Source organism: Rosa chinensis, chromosome 5 (assembly GCF_002994745.2).
Source record: "Rosa chinensis cultivar Old Blush chromosome 5, RchiOBHm-V2, whole genome shotgun sequence".
Taxonomy (NCBI): domain Eukaryota; kingdom Viridiplantae; phylum Streptophyta; class Magnoliopsida; order Rosales; family Rosaceae; genus Rosa; species Rosa chinensis.
In genome coordinates, this window is record NC_037092.1 from 15,767,711 (window position 1) to 15,776,802 (window position 9,092).

General features: G+C 36.2%; 2 long non-coding RNA genes across 2 annotated transcripts; one reads left to right on the top strand and one right to left on the bottom strand.

Moving 5' to 3' along the window:
• Positions 1-213: 213 nt before the first annotated feature.
• LOC112167745 lies at positions 214-943 on the bottom strand. Its single transcript, XR_002923910.2, has 3 exons — positions 585-943; positions 399-494; positions 214-311 (listed from the first exon to the last, which is right to left on the bottom strand). It is a non-coding gene; the product is annotated as an uncharacterized LOC112167745 (long non-coding RNA).
• A 5,723-nt stretch (positions 944-6,666) lies between these two features.
• Positions 6,667-7,172, top strand: LOC112168394. The gene is made up of 2 exons (XR_002924227.2): positions 6,667-6,823; positions 6,934-7,172. It is a non-coding gene; the product is annotated as an uncharacterized LOC112168394 (long non-coding RNA).
• Positions 7,173-9,092: the final 1,920 nt, after the last annotated feature.

The window sequence follows — 9,092 nt, forward strand, 5'->3', positions numbered from 1 at the left end:
ACTTTCCAATGCTGAGTTACTAACCAAAGTTCACAACAAGATAATAAAATTCCAGCTTCTATACATGTATGCCTCATCTGTAAACATGTCAAAAAGGTCACAAAGAAATTCCAGCACCAGTGAAACACAGCATAGGCAATTCGTTAGAATATAATACACGTACAGACCCCAAAAATTGGAAACCAAAGAAAAGATGTGCACAAAAAATAGCATACCTTTAACAGAGATGTTATGTTCGATTTACAAAATTGTAAAACAAACCACCTAGGCAGTATATCCAGAACTACAGTAATTTCCTTTCTAGGAAGTGCCTGGTGTAGAGACAGAAAATGAATTTCAAAGCTAGGCAAAGACATATTTGACATAAATCAAAGAGAATAAAAGTCATAGGAAAACACCTTCTGCAGTATCTCAAGCCCATCGACTTGCTTCTTAAAATATGTACTAAGAAGCTGCCTATGCAGATCCTCTCTGAAGTACTTCATCATATCATTCTGCATGAAATCCAAATGAAAATACTCAACTCAAATCAATCACCAAGAATAAACAAGAAATTATTTGGTGAAATCTGTACAAATACAAACCTCAAGATCTTGAATCTGTTCTATTCATGGCACTTCAAACTTAAATATCTTAACCACCCTGGAGTTCCAAGATCAATCAACCACTGATTCACTGTACTCAACATTAGCGACTTCCGACTCTTTGCCACCGTGCATAGCCTTGAGGACGAGATTAAATAACGCCGTGTTGGGCTCGACGAGTGGTTCTCCATACTGGCCACCAGGGATCGGGTCTCGAGAACGGAGGGGTTTATCTCGATCTCGAAAAGCCGGTCGGATCAGGTTGATTGGGCTCGGTGGGCTGTGTTGGAGACTCTCAGTGAAGAATCGGGCCCGGTGCAGCCACTGAATAAGAAGCTCCTCCATACCTAGGGCGGAGCTGCTGTGTGTGGTTATGGTGGTTTTAGATCCAGATGTGTGTGTGTGTGTGTGTGTGTGTGAGAGAGAGAGAGAGAGAGAGAGAGAGAGAGAGAGAGAGAGAGAGAGAGAGAGAGAGAGAGAGAGAGAGAGAGAGAGAGAGAGAGAGAGAGAGAGAGAGAGAGAGAGAGGGAGAGGACAGAAGGGTTTGAGTTATTCTTTTGTTGTAAAGTGAGGCTGTGAGGGAAAGCGAGAGTGCGAAAGTTTGATTCAAAGTGAAAAAATTATTAAGTGTTGGAGGGAATGAAAGTTTAGTCCCCCTGCGTTTCCAAAATTTTTAACTTAGTCCCTCCGCATTTTTGAAAAATTTTTGAACTAAAGTTTAGACATCGGTTAATTTGACGACCGATGTTAATAATAACAATAGAAATCAGATATTTTATAAATTGATGTTAGCATGGCTTTTACATCGCGTGCAATTCTGACCGATTTAATAGTGATGATGTCTGATGGCATAATTCTAGTAGTGTACCCAAAAATTAAGAAGCCACTATTTCAAAAAAGAGTAATTCTTTAGTACGGCTAACGTGCCATTAGGGACGCTCTTAACATTTTAGAGGTCTGAGGCGAATATTCATATTGGAAATTTGCTTAATTTGGTTATGTATCAATGAAGATTCGATAACCTAGAATTCTAGCTTGATTGTAATATCATTCTGTTTTGATTGTAATTCACCCAAACAGCCGGCATTGACTATCATGACACTTTTTCCCCAACCGCAAAAATGGTAACTGTTCGTTGTCTCCTTGCTATTGCTGCTAGTTTCGGTTGGTCTTTACATCAATTGGATGTTAATAATGCTTTCCTTAATGGAGATTTGCATGAAGAAATATATATGTCCCCTCCTCCTACTCTCTGGCGACAGGGGGAGAACCTTGTATGTCGCCTCAACAAATCCTTGTACGGATTAAATCAAGTGTCTCGGCAGTGGTTTTCAAAATTCACTACAGCCATTATTCATGCGGGGTTTACACAATCCAAAGTAGATTATTCGTTGTTTGTTCGTAAAGATGGTGATTCTTTCACTACTCTTTTGATATATGTGGACGATATTATAATTACAGGCAATTGCACAAAATCTATACATGCTCTCAAGCAGTTCCTCCATGCACAGTTTCGTATCAAGGACCTTGGAGAGTTGAAGTTTTTTATGGGCATTGAGATAGCACGTTCAAAGAAGGGAATTCACTTATCTCAAAGGAAGTATGCACTAGAAATTATAAAGGACAGTGGCTACTTGCGAGCTAAACCAGTCGAGTTTCCAATGGAGGAGTGTAAACTTTCGAACAAGGGTGAGCCGCTAAGAGATCCAGCAGCGTATCGGGGTCTGGTAGGCCGATTGATTTATCTGACGATCACTAGACCATACATTACATACTCAGTGCATGTCCTAAGCCGCTTTATGCATGAACCATGCCAACAACATATGGCGGCTGCCCTCAAAGTTGTACTGTACTTGAAATCCTCTCCAGGCCAAGGTTTACTACTGCACTCTAATTAATAGTTCATTAAATTTGAGAGCTTTTTGCGATTCAGATTGGGCCAGTTGTCCCATCACTCGCCGCTCAACTACTGGTTACTATGTGTTCTTGGGCAATTCTTTAATTTCATGGAGAACAAAGAGACAAAAGACCTTGTCATTGTCAAGTGCAGAAGCGGAATACAGGGCCATGGCAGGTACTTGCTGTGAACTCACTTGGTTACGTTATTTATTAGCGGATTTGCATTTGCCTGTTTATATGCCTGCCATTTTACATTGTGACAATCAAGTGGTGTTGCACATTGCCGCGAATCCGGTGTTTCATGAGAGAACTAGGAACATTCAAATGGACTGCCACTTTATTAGAGATAAAATTCTGGAAGGTAAAATTGTAACTAGGCATGTTGCATCATCACAACAGTTGGCTGACGTATTTACCAAGGCTTTGGGGAAAGAAAAATTCAAATCTCTATTGTGCAAGTTGGGAGTTATTGACATACACTCTCCAACTTGAGGGGGAGTATTGGAAAGTATGCTTAATTTGGTTATGTATCAAGAAGATTCGATAGCCTAGAATTCTACCTTGATTGTAATATCATTATGTTTTGATTGTATAGCTAGCATAGGCTGTTTTTCCTTTCTTGTTCTCCTAAACATAAGGAATCTTCGTGTTGTACAAGAATACCATTTTGTATATATTTATGTTGATCAATGAATAGAGATACAATTCAGCCAAATATCTTTCTTTAATGAGAGTTTCTATTGGGACCTCCAAATCTGCTCACTTGACCTCACTCTATTATGAATTATTAAATGACATATATAACCTACTATAAAATGACTATTAGGGACAATAATTATATCAAAAAAATGGTTATATTTAGTTTCTCTAGATTTTCCAATTCAATAATATTAGATTGCATTCTTTATTATTTTCCCTATCTATTTTCATTTTCTAATTTCACTACATACTCATTAAAGCATTCATATATATATTTATTAAGAAATAAAACTATGATTAAGATAAAAATGTATGATATGCATATTGAACGCATATTGGTCACGGAGAACAAAATAAATTGTATTATGCCCTAAATCTAAATCTATCCATTATATTTGTAAAAAGAAGAAGAAAAAAAAAAGAGCTAGCAAATAAAAAAAAATAAAAAATATTTAAATAATTAATCATGAGGTACAAAAAATAGAGAAACATTAAGAAAAAATGATTAATCTTTATTTTTTTAACAGCTAAAAAAGAAAAAGTAAATAAAAAAAATCACATAATAGTTCAAGTTCTTTTATTTTTATTAATTTTTAAAACTCAATACCTTGAGTTTTTTTTTTTTATTGGATAAGAGATTTATGTTGTCAAATTAAGGAATGGAGATGTAATTAAGATCTATAGAGTAATTAAATCATTGAAATGACTAATTTTTTATTATAAAGATCTTTTTTTTTTTTTTGAGTAAAAAGGTCATCCATTCATTATAATTTAGCAAGCAGTACAAAAACGACGTACCCCTAAGGGTCGTCATAAAACGTCGTTTACAGAGTACTCTAAATTCTTACTCTAAAGATAGAATAAGAAACCAAATACCCCAAGTACACCCACCTTTTAAAGTTACGCACTTTTATTCTAAACAAGAACTAAGAACTCCGAAGGTTTAAAAGAACAACAGAGTTAATAGTTCCTGCGACCTGAAGAAAAATTAAAGAGCACTAGGAGAAGAGGATGAAAAATCACCCTCAACTCCATCATCTGAAAAAATAAAGTAACATATAGTTAGGGCCCAAGACACCCTACTCCAGCAGCCCCAAAACATAGAGCCAGCCCACACCCAAAAGAAAACTGAGCCCAAAAAGCCCAAGCCAGGAGACCAACCGCTAGGGTTAGAGCTCCGATTTACCGCTGCCCAATGGGTGACACCTGCACTACCACCATCTCCGTCCCGAGCCGCCGCCGTAAAGTAATGGTACAATTCCACTAACAAGCCACCACTACCAAGCCGACACAGATCACTCCCAGGCGAAACCAGACCACCATCCTTCACCAACATCAGATTGCCGCCTCCAATAGCGGAAGCCCGATTCAGTACCTGAGCATCAAACTTCGCCTCTGTAAGCCAGAGGGTGGCGTTAGTTATACCTGGCTCCCACAATCGCCAACATACATCTCCACCAGAGAAGATCCGGTCAAAGCCCAAGTCAACCACATCATCAATACCCAGCGTATCCACGATACCAGCATCAGCAGCCAGATCACGCACCATGCCATCAATACCCAGCGTATCCACACCGACACCATCAGGGACCAGATCACTCACCTTGCCATCAACTTCGACAGTCGCAACAAGGGGAAAAGGTAGGCTAAGGCCTACAAGCAAAGCGTTCCGACAGAGAAGCCCGCCGGAGACACCGAGATATGGACCATAAAGAAAGGCTGATCCTTTCTTCCTAATCGCAGGCACACACCGTAGCCCCTTAAGGGAGGAGGCCAACGGGGAAACTCTCTTGCGAGAGGCAGAGGGTTAGGCATAGGGTTTTGTATCATATTATAAAGATCTTAGTTTGTTTGTAAATTAATTATATGAGTGAGGTTATTTGAGGAACTTTAGTGAGGTTTAATGAGCAATTAAGTATTTGAAAATTTGATAGGAGGTGTAAAAAGCATAGAGCTCAAGTGAGTAAATTTGGAGGTTCCAATAGAAAAACTCTTCTTTAATTCATACGAATTTTCTTTCTATAACAAATTAACCCAAATATGGCATTGAAAAGAAATGAAAAAAAAAAATCTATATTGTGTTTTTTTTTTTTTAACCGATAAGGGATTAGGCGATATTAGTTCCTCGAAGGTAGATAATGTAGGAAACAAGTCCCACCCTCAATCCCAAAGGAGAGGGGCCTACCACTCTGTGAAAACCCACCGCCCGTCCCCTTATCATAAAATTTTATTAATGAAAAAGCTAAAATTACAAAAACATGGGACAAAAAAGTACCCCCAAGTACAATGCAGAAAAATAAAAGATGGAAAAACTAAATGGTTCTCCTCATGGTTCTTAATTTATAAAGGACATAGTAAACCACATGGTGTGGTAATGTTGGTCGAGCTGCCTAGTATGGAACCCCATGTCTAGATTTCAAGTCCCAACTCTCACCAGTTTGTGGCCAGCAGGTTTGAAGCTTCGGTTTCATGCGACTGCGGCGAGAAATTAATCTAGTTTTGTTGGGATACTCTCATGGATTTCGGTCCAAATACTGACTATGTGAGTGTGTTACTAACTTACTAACATAACTAACGTGGCTTTCTACCTCACTCCCGATAAAAAAAAAAAAGGACATTAGTAGAAATTTAAAAAAAAAGAAAGAAAGAAAAAAATGTTTTTAATAACAAAAGAAACCTGGAAAAAAAAAAAGAAAAAAAAGAGAGACATAAAATAAAATTAAAAACTGTCAGAGGCCCGCCGTAGATCGGTGGCTTGAAGCAGCGACCTCAGGTAGCAGCCATGTGTGTTGTGTGGCAGGCTAATAAAAGTGTGAATGAGGGACACACCTTTGAAATTTCACCAGACACTTTCAAGAACAATATAGATGTAAAAGTACCTGAATTACGGGCCACTAATAACTTTCGTACCTCAATTTCAAAAACTATCACAATAGTACCCAGATTATCTAACACGACCTAACATTCATACATGCCGTCCACTTTGCAGTTAACGGTGTTAAATTTACAAGAGTAAATCTGTCATTTCACTGTTCATCTCTCTTACCATGGTACTGTTCATTTTTAAAAAAAATTAAATTTTTTTTTTCTCTTCTCAAGAAGAGAGGAAAAAAAAAACAGTACCATGGTAAAAGAGATGAACAGTGAAATGACAGATTTACCCTTGTAAATTTAACACCATTAACGGCAAAGTGGATCCTAGGTATGAATCTTGGGTCGGGGTGAAAAGTCCAGATACCAAAATGATAGTTTTTGAAGTTGAGGTACGAAAGTTATTAGTGGCCCATAATTTGGGTACTGTTTGTATTTTTTTTCCAGATGTAAAATTTTAAATAAATAATTGTAATCGGTGGCACACCAAAGACCTTTCTTCAAAGAACCTCTTGACCTTGACTAAAATATAAGTTTACTGTAGCTGTGGTGTTCTTCGCATCTTCTATATATATACACACTCTAAGCAAGTGAAATAGCCATAAAACTTTATACTCATTATCAGTACGGACGTGTATGATACGATATGGCTCAAAAGAAAACCTGCAGTAGCTCCGTTGCTTACTTGATTCCCTTCATATTCCTGCTGTTCTTATTACTGTGTTCACAGCAAATAGCATTTGCCAGAGTTTCAAAACTTTCGAAAAGCAGTTTGTCTCTTTCCCTCAGTTTAAATCTTTCTTTGTTATTGAACTAGCATTCAGGAATTCAGGTGTTTAAAAAAATTATTAATCAATTTTCTTGATCGATGTCAATGCAGAATTCGAAAGTACCAGTACAATTCATCAGCAAATCAAGATTCATCCAGGCCCTTGGGGTATACCACGTGCATATCGGCACGGTTGATGAATGAACCGCTTACACTGATCCATCTTCTCTTAAGATGTCAATCATGATTCATGTCATAAAGATGATCTTACTCGCACAGTCGATCTATGTGTACGGGTCTATAAAACATTGTATGCCTAATAATGTATACTATTAAACGTTAATTACATATTTTTGTTCGTTAATTCTGTATACTTCCGGATCATATCTGCATGTATTTTTTTTTTCAATCAAAACATACTTGATCGTACTTTTTGAATAATTGAATCTGAACGTATTATACATGTATAGCCATGTAATTTATATTATACTAAGATAGAGGGCTTCATTCCTTAAGATAGCCTAGATCACTAACTAATACTAATCTAATAATAATGAAAATGCTAATATAATAAAAGAACTGTCTTTTCTGTATACTTTCCCCAGTTCCATTGCTACCGCGGCTTTACGCAATCGATCGGATCATATAGACATCTCTTCAACACAACATAGGTCATTGAAGGGATCTCGGAGACCGATCAAATTAAGCACGAAAGCCAGGATCTTTCAGAAAATGAATTCTTATTCGAAGCGTGCATAACCGTATGGATAAGCTCACACTAACCCGTCAGAATTGAACAATGATAAATTTCCGTGATAGAAGGGTTAAGCCTTTTGTATGAAAACTTTGCAACTTGTTGCAAAAGTCCAGGATATGCAATAGTCCAAAATTTATGTTCATGCTATTAATTCTTACCAATAAAATTCCAGCTTCATGAACATGAGGACTCGATGATGCATTCATTCGAAGAACGACCAATTAAGGACTCGATCAGTTTTATGGCATATATGTAATCCGCTAGTCCAATCGGTCACAAAGATTGAAGATCAATCTCTGTAGCCTCTTTGCAGATCTGTGGATCCACAGCATATACCCAGAACTGTAATGTTAATTTCATGAGTTAATTAGGTATTACCGTATTAGCAAGCTAGCTTTTAGCTAGAGACAAACTAAACCATTGATTGAAACAGAAATGCATAGGGTAACCCTAGACTTCAAGCACCCAAAAAGTTGAATAACCAATTATGAGTCTTTAAGTTGAATTATGACCTTGTTTTATAAAATTGTTGAAAATTGACCATATGGAATGATAAAAAGTCTTCATTAACTTTTTATTTCTCCAAACTCCCCAAAAACCAATAATCAAAAGAGTGTTTTTATTGAAACCTCAAAATCTGCTTACTTGACCTCACTCCGTTATAAATTATTAAATGACAAATATAACATACTATAAAATGACTATTAAGGACAATAATTATACAAAAAATATATATTAATTTTATTTTCTCTAGACTTGTTTCCAATTCAATAATATCAAATTGCAATCTTTATTATTTTCCTTCTAGTTTCACTACATACTCAATAAAGCATTAAAGTATTCACACACACACACACACAATAAGCATTAAAACTATGATTAAAATCTTGTGACAAAAAAATATATGATATACATGTTGATGCATATTGGTGAGGGACAACAAAATAAATTCTATTATGACCTAAATCTGAGTCTTTCCATTATATTTACAAAAAAAAAAAAAGAGCTAGCAATTATAAAAAAAACTAAAAAAAAGAGTATTTAATTAAATAAATAATCGTTAGGTGAAGGAAAATAGGAAAAAAAACATTAAGAAAAAATTATTAATCTTCATTTTTTTCTTTGCACAACTAAAAGAGAAAATTTTATTTTAAAAAACCACAGAATAGTTCATGTTATTTTCTTGTTGATTTTTATTCTTTGATAAGAGATTTATGTTGTCTGATTAAGGAATGGACATGTAAGTTAGATTTATAGAGTAATTAAATCATTAAGATGAATAAGTTTTTTTTTTTTTTGAAACGATACATAATACATGTATTCTAACAAGCACCAACTAGCAAAGAGTGCACTATAGGCTACTCCATTTGCTTTGACAATGCGGTGACATAACAGAAAGATAACTCAATTACAACGAAGCATAATTGCCAAAATCACAGCTTTCCTACTATATTGCCGCCGGTAAACAATTCCGACGACACTTAGTTTCATTTTGCCACTAGGAGAATGCGAC